General features: G+C 38.8%; 1 long non-coding RNA gene across 2 annotated transcripts in view; it reads left to right on the forward strand.

Moving 5' to 3' along the window:
• The first annotated feature begins 3,042 nt into the window (after positions 1 to 3,042).
• LOC118675283 overlaps positions 3,043 to 25,573 on the forward strand; it is a 39,906-nt gene continuing 17,375 nt past the window's right edge. The window contains exons 1-2 of one of the 2 annotated variants that reach the window (XR_004973855.1): positions 3,043 to 3,199; positions 22,629 to 22,710. This is a non-coding gene — a long non-coding RNA (uncharacterized LOC118675283). Of the gene's footprint in view, positions 3,200 to 22,350; positions 22,503 to 22,628; positions 22,711 to 25,573 lie in introns of those variants that run through there. The other variant, XR_004973854.1, reaches the window with a different exon arrangement.

Consider the following 25,573-nt stretch of genomic DNA (forward strand, 5'->3'; position numbering starts at 1 on the left):
TATTGAGCCAAACAGGCTTGGGCAGGCCTCATCTTTTAATACCACCATTTTGGGGGATTAGGATTTTAAATATGAATTTGGGGGGACACAATAATTCAGATCATAACACATATGTATACACACATGTGCATATACCCATATTTGCACACATATATTCACATGTTCACACCTACACATATGGCTCTGGTTGTTTCCTTCTCCTAGTGTACTCTTTCTAGGTCTTTAAATGGGAAAACTTTCATTATATCCTCTAATTATGTTTTGGGTTTGAGTCAGATGTCATTTATTCAGTGGCTCTTCCCTGACTTCCCAGTCTAATTTTGTATTCTCTGTTTCTGTCCTCACCATCATTCATTTCTAACTCATCACAGTCTTTTATTTTCTATACTAGAGGCCCAGTGCACGAAATTCATGCAAGGGGCTCAGCCCTTGCAGCCTCGGTGGCTTGCCTTGACCCTCGCAGCCCCGGCTTCATCCAGAAGGTTGTCTGGAAGGACATCTGGAAGGTCATTTGGCTGTCCTGTCTAATTAGCATATTATGCTTTTATTAGTATAGATAGCACTCATCACCACCTGAGATAACTTATTTGTTGATGGGTTTACTATGTACTGTCAATTGTTCCCTTGAATTTAAGCACCATGAAAGTTGAAGTCCTAATATCATATACACTGCTGCAAGTATGTACAGTGTCCCCAGTGGTCCCTGACATAGTGTGTGTCCAGGGGAATAAATGTATGTTAAAAGAATATGTGATAAGTATAAATGTATATATGACATACATTGCATCAGGTTGGTAGGTAGAAAGGAAATACTGAGAACTGCAGTGATGCTCAACTCTGAAAATAGTGAAACACACGTACAAAGACTTAAGGACCCTACTGCTAAGTGCCTCAGATCCACCTTGGCTCCTGCCATTTCCTGCTTGTCCTGAGATCAGACAGTAATTCAGGGTCAAAATTATTGGCATGTCTCAGTGCAAGCCTTTCCAAGTCACATTTTATTGGTTAAATTAAGGAGTAGAGGATTTTTCTTTTATCTGTCACTTTCTCTTCTTTCCTTTGGCAGCAATACTCCGATTTCTCTCTAAACTAGTGCTTCTCAACCAGGGAAAGTCCTCCCATCCCCCTTCAGGAGACATCTGATAATATCTGGAGACAGAACTGGGATGCTTCTAAACATACTACAATGCGTAGGACAACCCCGCCCAACAGAGTTATTTAGTGCAAATGTCAATAGTACTGAAGTTGAGAAACGCTGCTGTGAACTATCACCCCCATCCATTGTTCTTATACAAATGATGCAGTGTTTGTTTTGATCCAAATATAAGGGTTTTATGCCAGTTATTATAATAGAAGAGTTGGAATAGAGAAATCAAGTTAATGCTAGTGATGCTTCTCATGAATCAGCAGATGATTACATGCACGTACCTACTCTTCCTCCCAACGTCCACGAAAGAAGAATTAAGGGGTAAAAGTGCGTTGATTCATAAGGTCAAAGAGAATAAGACAAAACATATCTGTAGACAAATATTGTCATGAATTTTGGAAGCTAGGAAGTCAGTTGAGGAAAAGTGTCTGACCTGGCAGGGGGCAAAGACACCTTCGCTTGAGCATCTGCAAAAGGTACTCCAATTGCAATGTTTAGAAGTTGGAGGTATAGATACACATGGATGGTAGTGGTAGAAAGCAGGAGCGAAATGAAAAGGATTGGTTTAAAGTGAGTATGTAAAAATAGGTGGACTCCAGGTCTCCCTGCAGCCATGAAATACCAGTTGCTATGCTTTCCTTTCTCTCTCCCTCTTTCATCACTTCCCCTTCCCCCTAGCCTCATGAGCACCTCATATTTGGACTCTAGAACATTCAAACAAGAGAATTTCTGGTATCAGTGAAGTCAAGTGACTAGGCTAATATAGGCAGGGGGTTAGTGGTATGAAATGATGGTGTTGGATTTAAGCCTTGTTAGTCTTGGTAGACCACAATAAAAAGTTCAAACTTTATTCTAAATATAGCAGAATGACTTTGAGAGTTTCAAGAAAAGGAATGCCAGGATTTGATGTATCTTTAAGTTTTTTTTCTCTGATTGCGGTATGGAAAATGGACTAGAAAGAAAGCAAAGGGATAATTTTGGAAGCTTTTTTTTGTATTTCATGGTGATTTGGATCTGTATGGTGGCAGAATAAATTAAAGAAATGGATGACTCAGCTCCCATCATGAAGGTAGAAGAACAAGAAAAAGCTGTTGATGGACTATATGTAGAAGATGAGGGTAAGAGAGGGACAAGAGATGACTTTTAGATTTTTTTTTTTAATTGAATAGTGAGGCAGATATTAGCCATTCACTGAAATGAAGAAGGCTGAGAATGGAAAGGTTTGGAAGTGGAGGGTTGGGACAGTTGAGCTTTGCTCTTATTGAGATGCCTCTTTCAATATCCAAGTGGAGCTACCAAGTAGGCAACTGGGAGATGGCTCAGGATCAATGCTACAGATATAAATTTGGGACTCATCAGTCTATTAATGGTGCTGTGGGTTGAATTGTGTCCCCTAGTCCCCAAAAGATATGTTGAAGTCCTGACTCCCAGTACATCAGAATGTAACCTCTTTTAGAAATACAGTGGGGCCTTGACTTACGAGTGTCCCGACTAACGAGTTTTTCGAGATACGAGCCGTCTTTCGGCTGATTTTTTGCTTTGAGTTGCGAGCTAAAATTTGGGTTATGAGCCAGCTTCAGACACCCCACCACTAGTTGACACAGCGAACGTCACAGTGAACGCCACAACATCAGCCCAGCATCACGTGTCTCACTCATTCACTTTTTGATTTGACATACGAGTAATTTGAGTTACGAGCTCCGTCATGGAACAAATTAAACTCGTAAGTCAAGGCCCCACTGTATGATCATTGCAGATGTTAATAGTCAAGTTAGGATGAAATTATACTGGAGTGGAGTAGGCTCTCAATCTGATCAGACTGGTGTCCTTATAAGAAGATAAGAGACACAGAGATTTGGACACACGAGGAGAGAATGCTATGCGATGATTCAGGCAGAGACTGGAGTGATGCAGCTGCAAACCAAAAAAAGCCAAGGATTGTCAGCAAACCAACGGAATCTAGGAAGAGGCAAGGAAGGATTCTACCCTACAGACTCAAAGGGATCATAGCCCTGCTGACAACTTGATTTCAGACTTCTGGTCTCCAAAACTGTAAGACAAAACCTTTCCGTTGTTTTAAGCAATCTAGTTTGTGTACTAGGCTATGGCACTGGCCCAGAAACTGATAAGATGGTATTTAAGGGCAAGGACCTGGCGAAAACATTCAGTGTGAGAATATATACAGGAAAGAGAGCTAAGAACTGAGCCATGAGGCATTCCAACTGGGAAGATCTAGGGCTTTCAGTTTCTGGCTGGTTTCTGATTCCGGTGGTACCTCAGTGCTTCCTCCCACATTGACAAGCTTATTACACCCTACCCAGGCGCTGAAGATATGTGTCATGGTTTCCCCTGGTGTTATCTTCATGCCTCTGTCTGTTACAATGACTCATGCCAGTGCTGCCTCACTAAAATGAGAGAGAGAAAGGCTGGCAACCTTGAGAAGTACCACTTTTGTTACCATATGTTAAAGGAGTTTACGGAATTGTCCGATTCACAACTAATAAACAATGGCATCAGAATATTAAGATCAGAGTATTTAAAAACTCATTATTTTTAGTTATAGTCTCACTATAGCTTCTTATGCCAATAAGAGGGAGCCTTCACATCATTGTGAACATGTTGATATTCTGTGTTAGGACTCATAGACCCTTTTATAACATCTGGTGCAATCCACGTTCTAAGTCATAGGTATAATGAAGACCGTCCCTTCAACATGGGGCATTCAAGCTAACGCGGAGGAAATCTTGCCTTCTGTCTACTGCAGTGGTTCTCAACCTTCTGGCCCTTTAAATACAGTTCCTCATATTGTGACCCAACCGTAAAATCATTTTCGTTGTTACTTCATAACTGTCATGTTGCTACTGTTGTGAATTGTAACATAAATATCTGATATGCAGGATGGTCTTAGGTAACCCCTGTGAAAGGGTCGTTTACCGCCAAAGGGGTCACGACCCACAGGTTGAGAACCTCTGGTCTACTGGAATCAGTGCCTCTGCTCTGCAGTTTATCAGCATGCACACAAGGCTTCTCATATATGTATTCCCTCTTGACTACAGCAAGATTGTACGCACTTTAAAGCTGGTTTTCCATCTTCCATTTCTCTATGACCATGCACTTTATTATTTCTGTGTCTTAATGTGAGAAGCAGGGGTGCAATAATATTTCTCTTTTATAGAGTTCATTCACACTCAGGAAGGCGAAGAGGCTTCTTTACTAACCATCCAGAAGTTAGTTGTGGAATTGAAAGAAATCTGTTTTCCCCTATCTATTTCCCAGATCATAGCAGGGGTTTCAGTTTTCATTTAGAATCTTTGCCCAGACCTTTATTCCTGAGCTTCCATCAGCTTTTCTGTCCATATAAGGCTATTTCATCCACTGTGTTCTGACTCCCATCTCCTTCTATCTCCTAATTATAGCCCTCTTAAGAGAACATTTTTCTCCATGTATCTCTTATTCAGCATCTTAGCACCCCTTCCTTTATTCTCTGGCTCTTTCGTGAGTATGTAAACAGGACTGCAGATGTTATAAACTGAAAAACAATGTAGTCTCTTTGGTAATTTTAACTGATGTGCGTATGTTTTTGGCACAGCTATGTCTCTACAGGTTTTGTTGCTTCTCTGAGAGATGTGTTTCTGCTTTATGAATATACAGGGATTGGCAAAAGTAGGCTTACCATTGAAAGTATGCAAAAACAGTTTATTCTTATATTAGTATGTATTAATGATTGCATTATTTTCCATACAAGGAACTGAAGATCTATTTTTTTGTCCACTCCTGTATTTATAATGTAGTCTACTTGTATACTATAATTTGCTCTTTGACATTACATGTATTCTTGCTTGAACAGCTGTTTTCTGGAATGAGGATCTGAGATGAAGAGGACTCCAGGAAAGAGATATAGATATAATTTTTAACTTACACTGGAAATATGCCAGAAAAGGAAGGACACTTGTTCTTGTGCGTGAACATTATTGTGGGCCTTTGATTTCTCAGCAGTGGTATTGTCTGAGACTGAAGGACCTGGATGCTGAGGAATGACTTTGTCCCAAGCACCACAAGGTCACTGGTTCGATTCCTGGTCAGGGCACATGACAGGGTCATGGGCTTGATCCCCATTAGGAGCCATGCAAAAGGCAGCCCATTGATGTTTCTCTCTCTCTCTTCCTCTCCCTTCTTCTCTCCCTAAAAAAACAAACAAACAAACAAACAAAAAACACACAAAACAAAATATAAAAAATAATAATTAGCTGATTTTTTTATTTTTCTTGAGAGTGTGGCTTAACTAAAAATGATTATTGATTATAAAAAAATACATTATGCTTCAGTCCCAGGTATGGAAATATTGACTATGATTTTCTAGTGTAAAATATAAATCATGATATTAGAATACAGGATATTAAAACATTGTTTCATTTATTATAATCAAGGCCCCAGGTTTAATATGAACCCATATAAACAGAGGACAGTTTGGGAATTTTCTAATTGTAATACAAAGTACAATAAAGATGACGACCTAAGTGTTGGTAAGTTAAGGCAACACTGGCAGGAAATAATAGCCCAGTACCCTTGGGAAGGTTGCTCAATCTTTTTGACTCACAGTATTCACAGTTGCAAAATGGAAGAATTACTTTAGTGAAGATCTTTTTTTTTTTTTCATCTCAAAAGCATACATAGTTCTCTGCTGGGTGCTAGCTCAGGGTGAGAAGGTAAGGGATTCAGTTGGGTTGAGGGTGGAGGGAATGGGATGGAGAGAAAGTTCTTAAAGGAACTCTCCTTCTTCCCTGCCCAAGGAAGATGCACTACTATTCTAAGTGGTCAGCTTAATAGTAAGTCTTGAAGTCAGGTCGCATCAGTCCTCCAGCGAGGTTTGTCTCCTTCATTACTGCGTTGGCTATTCTAGGTCTTTTGCCTCTCCATATAAAGTTTAGATTCAGTTTGTAGATATTCACACAATAATTTGATAGGATTTTTATTAGGAGTGTATTGAATCTATAGATTACATTGGAAAGAACTGACACTTTAGTAGTATTGAATCTTCCTATCCATGAACATGGACTATCTCACCATTGGTTTAGTTCTTTGATTTTGATTATCAGAGTTTTGTAGTTTGTACATATTTTGTTAGATTTATCCCTAAGTATTTTATTTATTTGGGGTGGTAATGTAAATGGTATTGTGTGTCCTCTCTCACCACCACTGTTCAACTTCATATTGGAAGTCCTCACTAATGCCATAAGACAGGTGAAAAATCACATACAAATCAGAAAGGAAGAAATAAAGTTATCTGTTCACAGATGACTTGATTGTGTATAAAATCCAAATGAATGGGAAAAAACTTCTAGAATGAATAAGCAATTATTGCAAGATTGTAGGATACAAGGGTAATACACAAAAGTCAGTTGCTTTCCTGTATACCAGCAACAAGTCTGTCAAGAAAAATATATTAACTTTATTTTATGTGAAAAATTTTATAACACCTTTCTCCAGAAATAGCTTTATTATTTCTTTAATTATATATAACTTTAAAAACAACCTTTGAGAGAGAAATATCTTGAAAGAGGAATATACAGTGCATGCTCTATTATAGGAAGCTTAACCTATTTTCATGATAGTTATATTTATTACCACTATAATGTGACTATATTACCAACTGACATAAAGAAAAAAATGAAAAAGAAAAAGAGAGAATATGAGAGAGGGAGAGGTTATTTCTGGTTTGAGATTATTATGTTTTTGTTTTTCACTAATTAGGACATCACTATAGGTAATATAATAAATGTTTGTCTTCCATGACCTTATTTTTAATCTTTCAAGTAACAGGATTGGGGATAAAACATTGTGTATACATTGCTGGCTTCTCAAGCTTCATCACTATTCTAGGAGATAAAGCTGGTTTAGATGACAACATTCCTTGCATTTAAGTTTTTCTGTGAGTATTTTGCTAAGAATTCAAGTCATATACATTTTATTTACCTGGAATAAATATACCTGAATGATAATGATTATCTTGATTTGTAGAATCATTTCTTATTGCTATTGATTCTTAAGATAGCTAGAATTTTATTAGCTATCCTTCGAGATCCAATATAAATTTAACTTATTAATATTTTAGGAGGGAAAGTATTTACCAGGTGTCCATTTTTGTGGCTTCTACATTTAAAAAAAATTATCTTTATTGTTGAAAGTATTACAGGTGTCTTCTTTTTTTCCCCCCATTGATCCCCTCTACTCCACACCAGTCCCTCCCCCTCCAGGCCTTCAGCACACTATTGTCTATGTCCATGGGTTATGCGTACATGCATATAAATTCTCTCCCCACCCACCCACACACCCCTGCCTTCCTTTTGAGAATCATCAGTTTGTTCTATGCTTCTATGTCTCTGGATCTATTTTGTTCATTAGTTTATTTTTCTCTTCATTAGATTCTACATATGAGTGAGATCATGTGATACTTGTCTTTCTCTGACTGGCTTATTTTGCTTAGCATAATACTATCAAGTTCCCTCCATGCTGTCTCAAAGGGTAACCCACTCCACTTTCAAACTGTATCTCCCCATTGTCAGTCAGCAAGTAGGTAGGGAATTAAGACTAATTTTATTAATACACAAAACAAAACATAATTAAGAAAATGTATAAAAAATTAAAAAGCTGCAATTTTCATAATGCAATTAAAAGCTAAAGAAAAATGATTTTTAATTATATGCTCATTTGAGTTATGTGTCATAGCTCCCCAAGAGAGATGTCTGTGTAGACCCAAGTACTGGCCTCAGTAATTCATTATGACATCATGGGGTGGTGTAAAAGGAAGTAAAATTGCTCCTCCCTCCACCTGCTCCTCCCTTTTTTTCCAGGCCTGGGGACAGAATATGATAAAATATGGCCCTTGCTATTCTCAATCAAAGATTCAATCCTTGTTTCAAGTGTGTGCTCAATTCTGGAGCATTGGGTAGGGGAAGGATCTATTATTGAACTGTTTCTTATAGTGAATTTCAACCACTTCCTCTTTTGAGCCCCATCTGCCCACTCATTCCGTTCCTCAGCTCTTTTGTAGTTCTGTAGGCCAGCACATGCACTTTGGGGAAGGCAGGTAGCTTTCAGCTAAATCCTTTATCACGTTTCTGTTTCCCTATTTCTAATTTTTTTTAACATGTCTGCTCTTGTCTCTTTTTTTTTTTTTTTATATTTTATTGATTTTTTACAGAGAGGAAGCGAGAGAGACAGAGAGTTAGAAACATCGATGAGAGAGAAACATCGATCAGCTGCCTCCTGCACACCTCCCACTGGGGATGTGCCCGCAACCAAGGTACATGCCCCTGACCGGAATTGAACCTGGGACCCTTCAGTCCGCAGGCTGACGCTCTATCTATTGAGCCAAACCGGTTTCGGCTGCTCTTGTCTCTTTTACTACTTTCTTTGTCCTTGTGAGATGATGGCTTTCTCCTTTTGTTGTTGTTGTTTATCTCTTTACTGTCATCTTGGGTACAGTCCTGAGGACAGCATGGGAAAATGCATCTGTGCAATCTGCCGCTCTAAACACCTGCCCCTGAGACAATATTTTGAACGAGGGGAAAATAAGTCTTGGCTCTTTGCTTTGCTCTCTGCAGTCTGCCCCCTTCATTTCTGTCTCACTTATGCCTTGAAAGGTACCTATAAAGTTCTCAACCAGCTGTCAGTTCATCTCCACCAAGGCATTACTTGATATCAGCTTAAAAAAATAACCTATGGCCCTAGCTGGTTTGGCTCAGTGGATGGAGCGTCAGCTTGCGGACTGAAGGGTCCCAGGTTCGATTCTAGTCGGGGGCACATGCCTGGGTTGCGGGCTCGATCCCCAGTAAGGGGCAAGCAGGAGGCGGCCGGTTGGTGATTCTCTCTCATCATTGATGTTTCTATCTTTCTATCCCTCTCCCTTCCTCTCTAAAATCAATAAAAATATATTTAAAAAAAAGAAATAACCTATGGAGGAAGTATATATATATCCAAAAGAAATACGTTCTGTTTTCAGTAATATAAACAATATAGAAGGATACAAAGAGGTAGCAGAATTTCTTTTAAATGGGAGTCTAAAAAGACTTCAAGACTATCAAGGAATAAATAAATCTTAATTGAAAATTCAGATTGAGTCAGTTGTTCAGGAACAGAAGATTGTCTTCAATCTGATCTAATTAACCTGTATCAACTCAGAGAAACTGCTCTCTGAGATGCAAGCAGCAGGTATGATATTAACCAAAAGTTTCCTATTGTAGACAACCAAATGAATCAGAAGAGGAGCGCATCTCTTTTCCAAAAAAGTTTGTAGTTTTTACTCTAGGCTGCTTTTTTATTAATTAGCTTAGATGACATTTCTAAGTAATGCTTATACTTCAAAAGATTGGTAGAACAAAATCCATTTTTTTTTTTACAATATGATGGACACATCATAATCACCCCAAATCCATAGTTTACTTGGTGTTGTGCGTTCTGTGAATTTGAACACATGTATAATGACATGTATCCATTATTGTAATTAATATACAAAGTAGTTGCACTTCCCTAAAAATCCTCTGTGCTTGCCTATTAGTCCCTTCACTCCCAACCACTGATCTTTATACTGATCCATAGTTTTGGCTTTTACAGAATGTCATATAGTTGGAATCTTACAATATGTAGCCTTTTCAGATGAGCTTCTTTTACTTGATAACATGAATTTAAGGTTCCTTCATGTCTTTCCTTTGTTTGCTAGTTCATTTCTTTTTCCAAGAATCAGTTCAAATTTATAACAGAGTACATTTTGAAAAGCACTTCAGTTGAAGGCATAAAAAGAGGTTAAGAAAATATCCTGTTAGTCAATTGTATGAAATAGCTGAAGAAAATTACTAAGACATCTCTTTTTTTTTTTCTTTTTTCATCCTCATCTGAGGATACTTTTTTCATTAATTTTTAGAGGAGTTGAAGGGAGAGAGAGAGACAGAGAGAAACACCGATGTGAGAGGGACATATCAATTGGTTGCCTCCGACATGCCGCTCCCAAGGTATGTGCCCTTGACCAGAATCAAACCTGGGGCCCTTCAGTCTGCAGGCCAATGCTCTATCCAGTGAGCAAAACTGACTAGGGCAAAACATCTCTCTTTAGGATTACTGTTTATCCATATGCCTTAAAACCTTGATAGCTGGAGAGACCCCAGCACAACCTAAGAAACAAGTTCTTGAATGTTCATAAATTTCCTGAAAAAATAAATTCTTGAGTGTATTATTTCTCCATAAAGAAGACAGAAAATAAAACAAACCTCCCAAATCCCAAGGAAAAAATAAGCAGTAATTAAAAATCTATTATTAAACAGTGAGAGCAGCAAAATTTATTTTTATGGCCCTTTGGAAATATTTTTAAAGCTGTATATGTAGCAATATTTACTACAAGCCAGCTCCATGTACAGAACTTTCCCAAGTGAAAATTTTAGAAATTTTATCGGGTGTTAAATCTTTAACAGGGAAGCTGACATAGTAATATTCTTAAGTCCCCCTAGGAAAACACCTTGTTTAAGCTGTCATCCTCTATTACCTTAAAAAAGAAACTTTCTAGGTTAGATCATCTTTCTAGTTTTGATCTCGCGTTAAAGAAATATTTTTCATATTAAACACTTAATGACTATTGGCGTCTGGGGTGCTGAGCTGAAGGTAACGAGGCACAGAACAAAAATTCTGACTTAATTGCAGAATTTCCCATGTTATTTGAAATGTTAATCTTATCACAAGTTTTCCTTGATCTACCTTCAGGAGTAAACCTCAAACAGGTCTGAGGTCTGGATGGGCTTAGAAAAGAACCTGGAGATTTTACCTCTGCCTCTCAGAAAACATTTATAAACGTGCTGGATTCATGTTCCTGCTGAGGAGGCAAAACCACCGTCTCTGTCTTTCCAACACTTCAGTGGCGAGAAGGAGGGACAAGAGAGCCTAAAACCCCTAAGGGAATGTGCCAGGAACTTCTCTCACCTGGTTGCACTCTTTCTCTCCATAGATGGAATCATGCTCAGCTACGCATCCCTAGCTCTTCCCACAATAGTTTTGGGAACTGAAAAAGTGTAGCTATGTGTGACCTTCTCCGTATTCAACCAAGTCCATACATTTCCATATCGTTTGCTATTAGCTCAGCTTTTTAACTGTATTTGTTGGCTTCTTTTTATGAAGGACATCGCCATTTCATTGTGATGATAATGCACTAACACTGATTTAGAGAATTCAAGACAGTGGAACATTTTATTGGAAATAGGTCTGCCTTCTAGAAGGATAAGACTTAGCCTATCTTTTCTATTAAGATCCTGCCCTTCTATCTTTTCTTCAGTGTGTATTTTCAGTAACTGTATTCGTTTGATGCCGGGGTCCAGCCCCAGCAGGTCCAGGGGTCCCCAAAGGCGTGGACGGAGTCGGCGAAGAAGGAATGACACGGAGGCAGCGTTCAGTTGATCAGCAGCCTAGCCAGGATCTCTAGCCAAGTTCTGGTCAGGATCTCCAGCCAGGTTCTGTGTCCATGTTCTCTTGCTAGGTTCTCCAGGTTCTCCAGCCAGGTTCTGTAGCCATGTTCCCTCGCTAGGTTCTCCAGCCAGGTTCTGTCCAGGTTCTCCAGCCAGGTTCAGTCACCAGGTTCTAGTCAGGTTCTCTTGCCAATTTCTGTAGTCAGGTTCAGTCCAGGATCTTTCGCCATGTTCTCTCCAGGGAAGTTCTTCTGTCTCTAGGTTCTGTGTAGGTTCTGTCTTCTGGTTCCTGTGTAGGTTCTGTCTTCTAAGTTCTGTCTTGTTACATCTGTATTTATACCAGTTGATTCCAATCCTATCAATCTCTATTCCAAAGGTTAGGGCGTTTCTTATCTCCATTCCAGGGAGTAAAGATTATGTAGCATAAGCATGATTGTTCGTAGTTAAAGTGATTAATTACCCGCCTGGCACTAGTTAAGAGGTTTTATTCCCTCCCTAACTTCAGGGGACAATCCCTACCTGGGGAAACAATCTTTCTCAGAGAGGAGACCTTGGTTAAAACACATAGTGCCAAGAAGGTGAGCAAACATATTAAGAACAGTATGCCATATATGCCAGGTCCCTTGAAACAGCAAGGATGGACCGGCTCCCAGCAGTTTGACCACTGGGAAAATCTCAGTTATCATCTTGGACAATGGGGGACTTCCACTGTGTCAGACCTCTCTGGTTTCTAGGGGACATGTTCTGTGACACCTGTCTCTCACAGTGAAGTGCCAGATCTCATCGTACCAGCCAATTATGTTCATCTCTTCCCAACTTTTCATTCATCAAAGTCTAGTCAAGAGCATGAATCAGCCATGGTGGGAGTGTTGACAACATTGGAATTGACCATAGCTACAAATGCAGGCTTTCATTGCCTTCTCTCCCTATGCAGGTGGCTAAACCTTTACCAGCATTCCACTGTCCCCAAATTATCTATATGTCCATACACATTTGAATCTATGTAAACATTATGTTTTAGCACAGATAGTAAAAAAGATCAATCTGAAAATGTCAAAGCAACTTCTCTAGTCCTGAGAAAAGATCAAATACTCTTCAATAGTACCAGTCCCTCACTCATCATGCGTAACTGCTTGCAATGCTGATTTATGGAATCAAGCATCTGGAATCAGCTGCTTCACTGTTTCCCAAATATTCTAGCTTAAACTCTCGTTATTCTAATATATTTTATGAGAAATCTCATTAGGAATTAGTTGTATCACTTCTGAGAGGTCTAGTACCATCAGAGAAAATTTGTTATTATTACATATTTTAGACATACTATAAGACACAAGAGATATTATAATGACCACTCATGTATCCATAGCCCAGATTAAAGAAAATTAATTAAGGCTTCACTGCCTGTCATTTATGTCTCTTTCTTTTCTGCAGATGAAATTATTATCCTTCATATGATGTATATAATTTCTATATATTTCTTGATGCATTTTCTACGTAATATGTGCTATTCTATTACTGCTTTAAATGTTGATTTTTTTGCTCAATATTATATTTATGAGAATTATCCAAGTACATACAAGTAGCTCATAGTTAGTTAGTTTTAGTGCTATGTAACGTTCAGTCTAAGAATATATGTCACAATTCATTCATTCTTCTAATGCCAAAACATTTATGATGTTTTGACTTTTTGTTTTTATAAAAACTGCTGCTATAAACATTTTTGTAGATGTCTCCTTATATACATATCTGAGAATATCATTAAAATATATAAGTGGGACTGGTTTGGCTGAATGGATAAAGGGTTGGCCTGCAGACTGATGGGTCCCATTTCAATTCTAGTCAAGGGTACAGGCCTGGATTGCGGTCTTGATCCCCAGTAAGGGGCATGCAGGAGGCAGCCAATCAATGATTCTCTCTCATCATTGATGTTTCTATCTCCCTCTCCCTTCCTCTCTGAAATCTGAAATCAATTAAATAAATAAATAATAAATGAACAAATAAATAAATAATAAATAATAAAAATATACGACTGGTTGTGGAATTACTGGTGAGTAGAGACTGTGCCTCTACTACTTTCTTAAATATTGACAAATTGCTCTTCAAAGTAATTATAATAATTTTCATTCCATCCAGCAGAATGTTTCTGAATTGTGGTTTCTGAATAATCTTTCCTAAATGTGCTGTTAGGTTTAAATTTTGGCTGGTATGATGGATGTGAAATTAATGAAGTGGTTTTAAATAAAAGCATATATACACTAATAAAAGACAAAGATGCTAATTGTCTGTACCTTCGCTACACCCCAGGCCACGCCCACTAGCCAATCAGAGCGACTATATGCAAATTAACCCAACCAAGATGTCGGCCAGCAGCCATGGAGCTGGAGCAAGCAGGAGGCTTGGGGGGCTTAGCCAGCCTGAAAATGGCCCTCAGCCCCTCACCCAGACTGGCCAGGCACCCCAGCAGGACCCCCCACCCTGAAGGGGCTATGGCCAGCCTGCAAACAGCCATCAGCCCCTCACCCAGGCTTGCCAGGCACTCCTATATAATAAAAGGGTAATATGCAAATTGACCCTAACAGCAGAACACCTGGGAATGACTGGTCACTATCACACACACTGACCACCAAGGGGCAGATGCTCAATGCAGGAACTGCCCCCGGTGGTCAGTGTGTTCTCACAGGGGGAGCTCTGCTCAGCCACAAGCCAGGCTGATGGCTGCCAATCCAGCGGTGGTGATGGGAGCCTCTCTGCCTCCTCAGCAGCGCTAAGGATGTCCAACTGCAGCTTAGACCTGCTTTCTGCTGGCAAGTGGATATCCCCTGAGGGCTCCCAGGCTGCCAGAGGGATGTCTGACTGCCAGCTTAGGCCCAATCCCCCGGGGAGCGGGCCTAAGCCAGCAGATGATCATCCCCCAAGGGGTCCCAGACTGCAAGAGGGCACAGGTCGGGCTGAGGGACCCCCCCTGAGTGCACAGATTTTTGGGCACCGGGCCTCTAGTGTTTGTGTGTTTATATATATATACACTTAAACACAAAGTAGCAGAAGAGCCCCAAATGGACAAAACCCAATGCACTTCAACAAGGGTAAACAATGGTATACTCATGCAACAGAATGCCACTTAGCAATAAAAAGGAACAAAATACTGCTCCATGGAACTATGAATAAATCACACAATGGTGATAGAAATCATCATGCTGGGTCATCTCTGTTAATTGTAGGGAACTGCCTGACAAGGGTTTAAAGACACTTTATGGACTAATGGAAATGGTCTACATATTTTTGGTGTTGGTTACACAGGAGGGCATATTTGTCACAATAGATTGAACTGTACATGTAAAATAGAATATAATTATACATCAGAAATTTTAAAAGATTATTAATAGAAAATAAAATTGTAAAAATAAAACCATATTGAATATGAACTTCACAGCTTTTTCCCCACCTTCATATTATGAGACGAGGACTTAATTACTTGTGTGGCTACCAGGTTGTCTTTTTATTTTATTATTCTTTTAAAAACATATGTTGAGCAAGACAATGGAAGCAACTGCAAAAATTTAGGAAGAAAGAATTAGGGGGAGCTGAGTGGAGAGAGAAGGGAATTGGGAGCAACAGGCTTTGCCATGTTGTGTAAGATATTGAAAGAGAGTCTCAGATAAAGAGATTTTTAAACATTTTGCTCAGAGTTAAAAATACAGTCCCTCTTTAATGCTTTCCAAAAGCAGCAGTAAAAATTTAAATTGCCTTCCAATCATTTTTAGATGTAACACTGATGCTTTATCTAAATGTATTCTCTCTACTGAGTTAGACCGGGAAGCAGTGTCTCTTGAGACACACTAGTGGAATATGTTAAATTATAGTACATTCTTATGACTATTCTTAAGACACATAAAACAAGTTTTAGCATTTTATTCAAATCCTAAATCACATCCACTGGTGAATTTATTTTAAATTAATTATACAGAAAAAGTGTGACTTAAAAAGTAAATAATAAAAAATGAGGTATTTTATTTTGGAAGTGAATGTATGTGGAACTTTGAATACTATGGCATGGACTATATTATGGAAAATATATAAAAGCAGCTTTCATTATCTGCTTTTGGATATCTTGTGACTTGTAATTTTTCCCATAATTTTGTGTTTTGTTTTTAGATAAATAGGATAGGCCATTTAAAATTATTTCAATCATACTTTGTAAATACACTGTAAGTTCAGGTAATCATTATTTCCAAAGGCTAAAGTCAAATTAGAGGTATTTCATCCCTGGGTTATATCTTTTTAACATTGATTGTTAAACTCGAATAATCATTTTAAAGTGATAGTGAAGAATTTTGATCTAGTAAAGATTACCATAAAGCATAATTTTGGATTTCATCCTTTTTATATGCCTCTCATTATGTTTAATTCAAAATAAATGTTTCTTATGCTTCTTGCTTTTAATGAATGGTCTAAAATGAGTAAACATCACGCCGGGTATGATTGAAATTAAAAGTAGTAAAAAAAAATTAAAATGCAACACCCCTCAAAACTACCATGGTGTTCAGTAAGGTACAAATGAGTCACAGATCCATGAGTATTGCTCAAGGGCATATCAGACCACTCACCTAATCTCTACCAGCTCACTTCATGTTCCACTGTAAAGACAAATTAAATGTTGTTTTGTGAATTGATTAACAAGACAGAAATGGGTGTTGTCATGGACTTTTTAGAATGCTTTGACTCACTGCTGGTCATTCACAAACCACAGGTTGTGAAAAGTTTATCTAGTTCATGCTCTTAATGTTGGGCAAGATAAAACCCCTGTAAAATAACATCCTCTACCCTAATTTCCTAAGATATGTAACAGCATAATGTGCAAAGATCATGACATGGTAAACATAATCCAAATGATTATATATTTTTCAATTGATTAATAAGATAGTAAGGCCTGTATATAAGGTTAATCTGTGAACAAGATAATTAATAACAAAATGCACTTCTGGGTATTTGTCCCAAAGAAATTAAAAACAGGATCTTGAAGAGATATTTGCACTTCCATGTTGACTACAGAACTATTCAAAGTAGCCAAGAGGTGGAAACAACCTAAGTGCCTATAGATGGATGATTGATGAAGTAAATGTGGTCTACACATATAACATAATATTTTTCAGCCTTGACAAAGAAGGAGTTTCTTGTCATATATAGCAACAAGGATGAGTCTGGAGGACATTATGCTAACTGAAATAAGTCATATATAGCAACAAGGATGAGTCTGGAGGACATTATGCTAACTGAAATAAGTCAATCACAGAAAGACAAATTGTGTGATTCCATTTATATGAGAGACTAATCTACTTAAACTCATACAAGTAGAAAGTAGAATGGTGGTTTCCAAGGGCTGGAAGGAGGGAGAAATGGCAAGTTGATATGCAATGGGTCATGCAAGGTCAAAAAAGCTCCAGAGATCTGCTATACAATAATGCTGTATACAGAGGTACCCCAAAAATGTACACACACTCTAACAGATGATAGCTCAATTTTGAAAATGAAATGTATTTTAATAAACACTGTCTTGATACTTATTCAAAGTGTGTGTATACATTTTTTGGAACACCCTATAGTTAACAATATGCACTGCTTATTTAAAAGTTTGGTAGTGGGGTAAACTTCTTGTATGTGTGTGTGTTTTTTTTTTCCACAATAAAAAAGGCTAAATATACTCTATAATAAAAGGCCAATATGCAAATCAACTGAACGGTGGAATGACCAGTCGCTATGATGTGCACTGAGCACCAGGGGGAAGATGCTTAATGCAGAAGCTGCCCCCTGATGGTCAGTGCACTCCTACAGGGGAGCACCACTCAACCAGAAGCCCTGAGCCAGGCTCACAGCTGACTAGTGCAGCAACGGTGGTGGGAGCCTCTCCCGCCTCCATGGCAGTGCCTAAGGATGTCCGACTGACAGCTTAGGCTGGCTGCCTGTGCCTAAGCTGTCAGTCGAACATCTCCTGAGGGCTCCTGGACTGTGAGAGGGTGCAGACCGGGCTGAGGGACCCCCACCACCACCCCCAATTGCACAAATTTTATGCACTCGGCTTCTAGTATATAATAAATATAATTCCATGCTTATTTAGGCAATTGTTTGTATGAGTCATAGTAGCTGTGAGGGAACAAAACAGCCCCTTAAGGGGTTTGGGATTTAAGGGCAAGGAATGGCTGTTATGGACAGGTTTACCAGAAGGCAGACTCTGAGGCTGGCTTTAGTGTTCAGAAAGCTGCTGTTGGGAATGCTCTTGGGATCAACATTGTGGGAGAGTGAAGGAGGTAGAACTAGACAGGGAGAGAGGCTGAATTGTATTGTAACCACAAGTAGGTGTCTGCCAACTTAACAGGTAGGTGGAGCTGGTTGGCCTTATAGAGTTGATTCGAATAGGACCAAGCAGCCCAGGCCTCCATATCCTTAAATCTGTCAACCATTGGATGCCTGGAGTCCCTAGTAAAGGGATGTGAGTTTGATCTTCTGTGGAGGGTAACTACATGGAGGAGAGTGGGGAGTAGAAGCTCACTGTTGGGAAGGAGCACATTTGTCTGGAAAGGAAATCCATGTGTCTAACCAGTGTCCACTAGAGGGGGTTGAGACAAGCTATTTAGAACTGAAAGTGTTGCAGAAAGTGAAATAGTGAAAGAGGGAAATGAATGAAGCAGAAGTAGGTAGTAATGTTGCCCTTTCGAAGATCAAAATATATGGATTGGAATCTAGGACTATATTTTTAGTCTGAAAGGAAGTTTGCACAAATGAGAGTTCATACACATGTCTCTCTCTGTGTGTGTGTGTGTGTGTGTGTGTGTGTGTGTGTATTTTTTAAAAAATATATATTTTTATTGATTTAAGAGAGGAAGGGAGAGGGAGATAGAAACATCAATGATAAGAGAGAATCATTGACTGGCTGCCTCCTAGGCATGTGACCTTGACCTGAATTGAACCTGCGACCCTTCAGTCCACAGGCCGACACTCTATCCACTAAGCCAAAGCAGCTAGGGCCACATGTCTGTATTTAACGTTGTGGTGTTAATCTCGGAATTTTGGTTTACCTGAATATGGTTTGATATATGTTGCAAGCACAATGTATTGTTATTTATGAAATAATTGCCATTTTATATAAAATCTATTGCTTTAGTGCAACTTTCTGCCTTCAGACCTGTGGCTACATATTTGCATTGTCAAGATAATTATCTGTCTCCCTGATGCGTGTTTTACTTATATATCAGAAGCTCCTAATGACAAATGCTTTTTACTCTCTAGTACCCTCTTGGAGGTTATAATGGTAATTATATATCCTCCTTGCTCATACATAATACATGAATACTGCAGAAGCAGGCTATTGAAGTATTTCACTTATCTCCTGCATCACCTTTTCAGTTGATGTGTAGTGAATAGGAACTTAATATGCAGATGTTTTCTTCCACATGTATGCACCAATTGCAAATCTAGGTTGTGTATACATAAAAGAGACTTTAAGGAAGCTAGTTAAATTTTGGAATAAACAGTGTCCTAGGTTGGATTCTAGTGCTTGCTCTTTGTGGGGAATATTGATCAAGAAGCTTTATTTCTTTGGCCCCTTTTATAATTTGTAAAATTCAGTGTTGGATTACTTGATTTATAGTGACATTACCCAGCTCTCATTTCATTGCCTGTTGAATGAGTAGATAGAAGTTTTCTATTAACAATATTCATGTTGCCACCAAAGAAAATGAATCTTTTCTTATTCACTGTCGCTCAACCTACACAGGCACTTCGTGGTGCCCAACTTCAGACTTTCAGTTGGTTTCATTAACCTAAATCCAGCCCAAAGCTGTAGTAAGATCAATTAGGTACTCTTATAAATTCAAATGTTATAAAATATAACAGTTGCATGGCTTCCTATCATTGATCAAAAATGCCTAACAACTTTCCATTGCCACCGAGGGCAAGAAAAATTCTAACTCCCTTTCAGACCTGTTTTCTCTGTTCCCTATCCTATGCCCCAAGTGAGAAGACAGTTCTCATGCTCCCATGAGGACAAGGGGAGGGACCCAGATGTACATGTGAATTGTTATGTGTCCTCAGGAGTCTCATGGGACTCTTGTCTAGCTGGGTGCCTGCTGTGGTGTCTACTGTGGTACAGCAGGATGCTCTGCTAATGCCGGGGTCTGTGTGTCCTCCCAGTTCTGGTTTCTGGAGCTCTGACTTCTGGCTACTGGGTCCTTGTGAGGCATACTGGACGGTCTTCAGGCACTAGCTGGATATTTCCTCCAGAGCATCCTGGAGCTGGGGACTCAGTGGAGTCTTGAGTGCCACCTTTACCTCCCAATCATTTGCAAGTTGACCCAAAGTTTGCCCCTCTGTCGGATTCTTTTGACTTCCTGGGTTATTTTATTTTATTTTATTTTATTTTATTTTATTTTATTTTATTTTATTTTATTTTATTTTATTTTATTTTATTTGAAAGTCTGGAGAGTTGGTCCAAGTGTGAGCAATCATCTGTTGCCTTCTTTAGACCCATGTAAAATTAGGAATTTCCACCACACCAACCTCAAATCTAAGAGAAATCGGTTTGATAATGTATCTTCTTCCAACCCATGATGCCAATCTGCCATTTCCGCCCTGGAACACATAGGGTCATAGGTGACCCTCTTGTCAGGTGCCATAAAAATTCCCCCAGGATCTGTTGGAGACAAAATCCTGCAGCTTTGGGGTTGGTTCCTCAACTTCTCTGGCTGTTTGTCACAGATTCACCCATTACATAAGTCTGAACATGAACGTCTCACCTTCTGTTCATTCTTTTCCCTCAGACCCCACCTGGGACCCTGAAAGTCTCACCTACTTCCCTGTGTGTCAGGCGGAGACTTCTCTGTGCATTCTGTCCTCCAGCTTCTCATAGTGGGGTTCACCTTTCCTCTTCCCTGGAGGCCTGGTGGCTACTGATAAGAAGTGTCCTTTGGATGATATTTGAAACATATCGTTCTCCTTACTAAAGCATGTAGTTAAATCTCCTCAACACGGAAGGTCAAGCTGCTGCATCTTGTATTACAGAGAAGGAAAATGCTACACAGACCCCTTTAATTTTGATGGCCATGTGTATCCCATTGGGGATGCTGCTCTGACCCACTTCCTGGTGACCCTGTGGGGCTGCTGGGCTTAAGCTTCTTCAGCAGGCCCTGCAGGGCAAGCCGCTCTGCCATTTGGACCTTTCGAACCAGGAGAATCAATGTGGCTTGAACTTTTTATAGCTGATTGGATTGTTCTATGGTTCCTGTAGTGAATCCCAGTAGGAACAGTATTGTGAGGCCTTGAGGACAGCATGTTTAAAATTGTGTGTGGTGACCCATTAGTGAGTTGTGAAATCCATTCACAAGGTCTTGAGCAACATTCAAAAAATATGGAAGAGAATAGAATAGAAAGGCAACTATCAGTGAACATAGCTTATAGTAAGGCAACATTTACTAAATGCATTCATTTTGTTAAAGGTCTTCGTGTGTTGTACTGGTTTACAAATTAAAATGCATTTCTTACCGAGTTCTGAGGTCACAATTTTTGAAAGCCATTTTCTTTAGGATATCTGAGGAACGTCCTGCCTATTTAGTCAAATAACTCTTTTTTGTTTTGTTTTGTTTTTAAGAAACCTCTCTTGGCTTGGTACTGGGAACTGGAAGGTAGAGGCCGGGTCCCTGATGGTAACACGAGAGGACCATGTTGCTCTTGAGGAACTGGGCGTTATCTGACCCACCGGTCCATAAATTAGGGCCCGCCCAGCACTACCATCAGCTGGAGGTGACATATTTTGGATGGGGCTCTAACTGATCCAGGGCACACACTGAGGAATGGGAGCAGGCTTTTCTCACTCCCTGCCGGGAGCCAGTCCATCCTTGCTGTTTCAAGGGACCTGGCATATGTGGCATACTGTTCTTAAAATGTTTGCTCACCTTCTTGGCACTATGTGTTTTAACCAAGGTCTCCTCTCTGAAAAAGGTTGTTTCCCCAGGTAGGGATTTTCCCCTGAAGTTAGGGAGGGAATAAAACCCCTCAACTAAGTGCCAGGCGGGTAATTAATCACTTTAACTATGAACAATCATGCTTAAGCTACATAATCTTTACTCCCTGGAATGGAGATAAGAAACGCCCTAACCTTTTTAATAGAGATTGATAGGATTGAATCAACTGGTATAAATACAAATGCAACAAGACAGCAAGACACAGAACTTAGAACACAGAACTTAGAACACAGAACTTAGAAGACAGAACCAGGAGGCACAGAACCTACACAGAACGTTCACTAGAGACAGAAGAACTTCGCTGGAGAGAACATGGCAAAAGATCCTGGACAGAAACTGGCATCAGAACCTAGAGACAGAACCTAGCGAGAGAACATGGCAAAAGATCCTGGACTGAACCTGACTACAGAAATTGGCAAGAGAACCTGACTAGAACTTGGTGACTGAACCTGGCTGGAGAACCTGGACAGAACCTGGCTGGAGAACCTAGCGAGGGAACATGGCTACAGAACCTGGCTGGAGAACCTGGAGGACCTAGCAAGAGAACATGGACACAGAACCTGGCTAGAGATCCTAAGCAGAACCTCTCTGGAGATCCAGACCAGAACTTGGCTGGAGATCCTGGCTGGAGATCCTGGCTAGGCTGCTGATCAACTGAACACTGTCTCCGTGTCATTCCTTCTTCGCCGACTCCGTCCACACCTTTGGGGACCCCTGGACCTGCTGGGGTTGGACCCCGGCAACTCCCAGTGCACATCCTTTGGCACAACTGCCGCCTGTCCCAGCACCCACATGGCGAGAGTTTCCTGGGGAGTTCCATTCACCTGTTGACTAAGAAAAAAAAAGGAAAGAGAAGAAGTCCTAGTTTACAGATGGTTCCTCCCAAATTCTAAACTGGCTGTGAGTAGATGTGCCACATTCAGCCATTTGGGGGAAATTTGAAAATACTTCATAAATTGGGAGCTCGATAGTGACTCAAATACACTTAATTTGTCAGAAATCGTATTTACTCTCCTTGTCCTCTAGACTCAACACTATGAATGGAAGTTGGAGGTATGCATGAGGCCTGAAGAAATATAGGAATATAATCATTATAGAAGTTCCAGAGGTGAGTACTCTGCTGTAGGTTTAAGAATGACTGAGGTTATTTGGGAATAGTTTTTCAGAAGACATGAGATTTGCCTTGCTGTTTAAAGGGCGAGAGGAATGCAGTGCAGTGTCAGGCAGGATGAAAAAAGCTGCTGCAAGCTTTGTGGGGGTCAGAGGGCAGGTAGATAAGAGGAAGACTGAGAAAGTGGCCCAGAGGACCCACAAGTTAGGCTGGTATTGACAGTGCATTTTTGTGTGTGTATTATTTTCATTAATTTTTTATTGTTGAAAGTATTACATATGTCCCCTTTTCCCCTATTGTCCTCTCGCAGCCTGCTCCCACTCCCCAGCCCAGGCCTTCACCGCCACCCCCTTTGTCTGTGTCCATTGGTTATGCTTATAAGCATACAAGTTTTTTGGTTGTTCTCTTACCCCCTCAAACTCCCCGCCCTTCCTCCCCTGCCTTCCCTCTGAAGTTTAAGTCTGTTCTATGATTCAATGTCTCTGACAGTGTTTTGTGGCTAGAAATATGATAGACATTGGCACAAAAGGATAAGGTAAGAAATATCAGCAGAGAAAAGTAAATGAAATAAAAAGTTTCTGCTTGATACAAAAAGGTTTTTATTTGATTCAAAAACATAAAAACATAAAAAATAAATATGTGCTTAGAGGATTTTAAATAGCAAACATTGATTAAAGGAAAAGAAAACAGATTATTAAGCTAACAGAATATTCTAGAATATTGGTAAATTATGCTACAATGATGTAGCAATTAGCAGGCTACATTTATTTAATGTATATATTAAGATAAATAATATTTGATGGCTTTTGATATTTAGTATAATAAGTATTACCATTTATAATTATTCCATATTCAAATAAGGATAACATCAAAATTAGATATTGATATATTTGCATAATATATTTTTATAATCTTTAAAACTGATTGTTCTTTAAGAACTAATGTACTCTAATGGCTCTATTTCTGTTTAGAGTTTCTAGTCATTTGTCAATTTGTCTCTGTTTTATTAGAATTGGCTATATCTTGACTCTAGGTTTTTTCCATCAACCAAATGTTCTTCGTGGACAAGTAAATTTGTCTTTTTGGAAAATGTAAACCTTACCCATAAAGCTTTTTTGTCTAGAAGTTATATAATTTATATTATACATTTGAGTAAAATGTATAAAAGTACATTTCTCTAGCTATTCCATAATTTTATTTTCACAGCATTAATTCCATCATTATCAAGCAAAAGCAAAAAGGTATAAAACAATTAGTATTGGAGGGGACTGTTAATGTCTATGCTATGTATATACTCGAATGTCATGCTTTTTCTTCTGCATCTTGTAATTTTAATAGATACAAAGCATTTTATAAACCTCCAATATGGAATGGATGTATTATGAAAGAATTACTTGTTTAATGATAGTACAAAATATTTTCATTAACATCACTCTGGTTTGCCAGATGCATGATGTGATTGATTTAAAAACATCAGAAAATCTCTCACCTAATTATGCAGATGTAGACAATGGACCATGAAAGCTCCAAAGAGATTTATTCTAGTTTATTGAATAAATAGGTATTTATTCCTAATGAAGTTATTCCAGGTTCTTGGGTGAACATTTATTTTAGACTTTCCCCTCCCCAAAGTTTTAAATGCATTTATAGGATTGTAATACAATTGTAATATTAAATGTAGTTTAGCATTACAACCAGAGATGTTAGATTATTCAGTGTTTGAGTACTGAGAAGAGAATTGAAAACCAGTACTTTTTCTAAGGATAATCCTTTAAATAACCTAGTGAGTAAAGAATTATTGTCAATTATTCCCTACATTTCCTCTTTCACCATCATCTTTTATGAAGAAAAGAAAATATATTTTAAAAGCAACAAATACCTGAAGGATTAATATAAATACATTTTATTCATGAAAAATTATTTAAACTATAACCATTCTCCTTCCAAATTTAATCCTCAAAGCAAGTGCAAAAACACAGAGAGAGGACAGATGTTTTTCTAAGCTGTTTGGTCATACAAATTGGATTTTATTGGACTCTTAAAAGAGTTCTTTTGTTGGATTTACATTCATGTTTAGGTAACTAGACCCCAAGTTCTCAGAGTTAGGGTCAAATAATATGTTTCTAATTTCACGAGTCGCTTAATGAAGATCGATCCCAAATCCTCTAACACTGTATGTTTCTATAAGAAACTCAGATAAGAGCATTATTCCACTTAAATAGGGAGCGGTCTTTTATGTCCATAAAGCTCCTTCTGAATGTAATCGGGCCTGTGTGAGGCTAGAAGATAAATGGGATATGGGGAAAAATGATAATCTTACCCTCTGCTTTTCCACTAAAAAACAAAATAAAATGCAGCATTTCTGTGTCTTGTGAAAATGATGTTGCTATGGAGACTGCCTTTATGAATCCAAATGAAATTGATGTTAGCAACACTCTTCTGATTTTGAGTTCCCATGAGTTAAGGTTGCCTCTCCTTCTCTTAAACCTTCTTATTCTTTGTTGAATATGCATAGGGCAGCAGAGCATGGCATGTAAATCTGTAGGATAGCCATTTTCCCCATAACAAAGTAGAAAACATGGAAATAAAGCATTGTCATTTTCCAAGAAAAGGATTCATTTGCACATTGTAAGGAGAATATGCATAAAAAATGGCTTTTCTTACTTGCTCTGCACATGGGTAAAGAAGAAAAAGCATGAGAAGTTGGAAAATTATCTTTCTGTGTTTTTTATGTGGTGAAACTGCATATATAATATTTAAACATGATCTTTGTTGATTTACAAGAACTAGAGCTTACATTTTCTCAATAGTATTTTATCTCCTAAAATTTATAACAATAACAGATGTCCTGTTATTTGCT

The sequence above is a fragment of the Myotis myotis genome, unplaced genomic scaffold (assembly GCF_014108235.1).
Source record: "Myotis myotis isolate mMyoMyo1 unplaced genomic scaffold, mMyoMyo1.p scaffold_m19_p_2, whole genome shotgun sequence".
NCBI lineage: Eukaryota > Metazoa > Chordata > Mammalia > Chiroptera > Vespertilionidae > Myotis > Myotis myotis.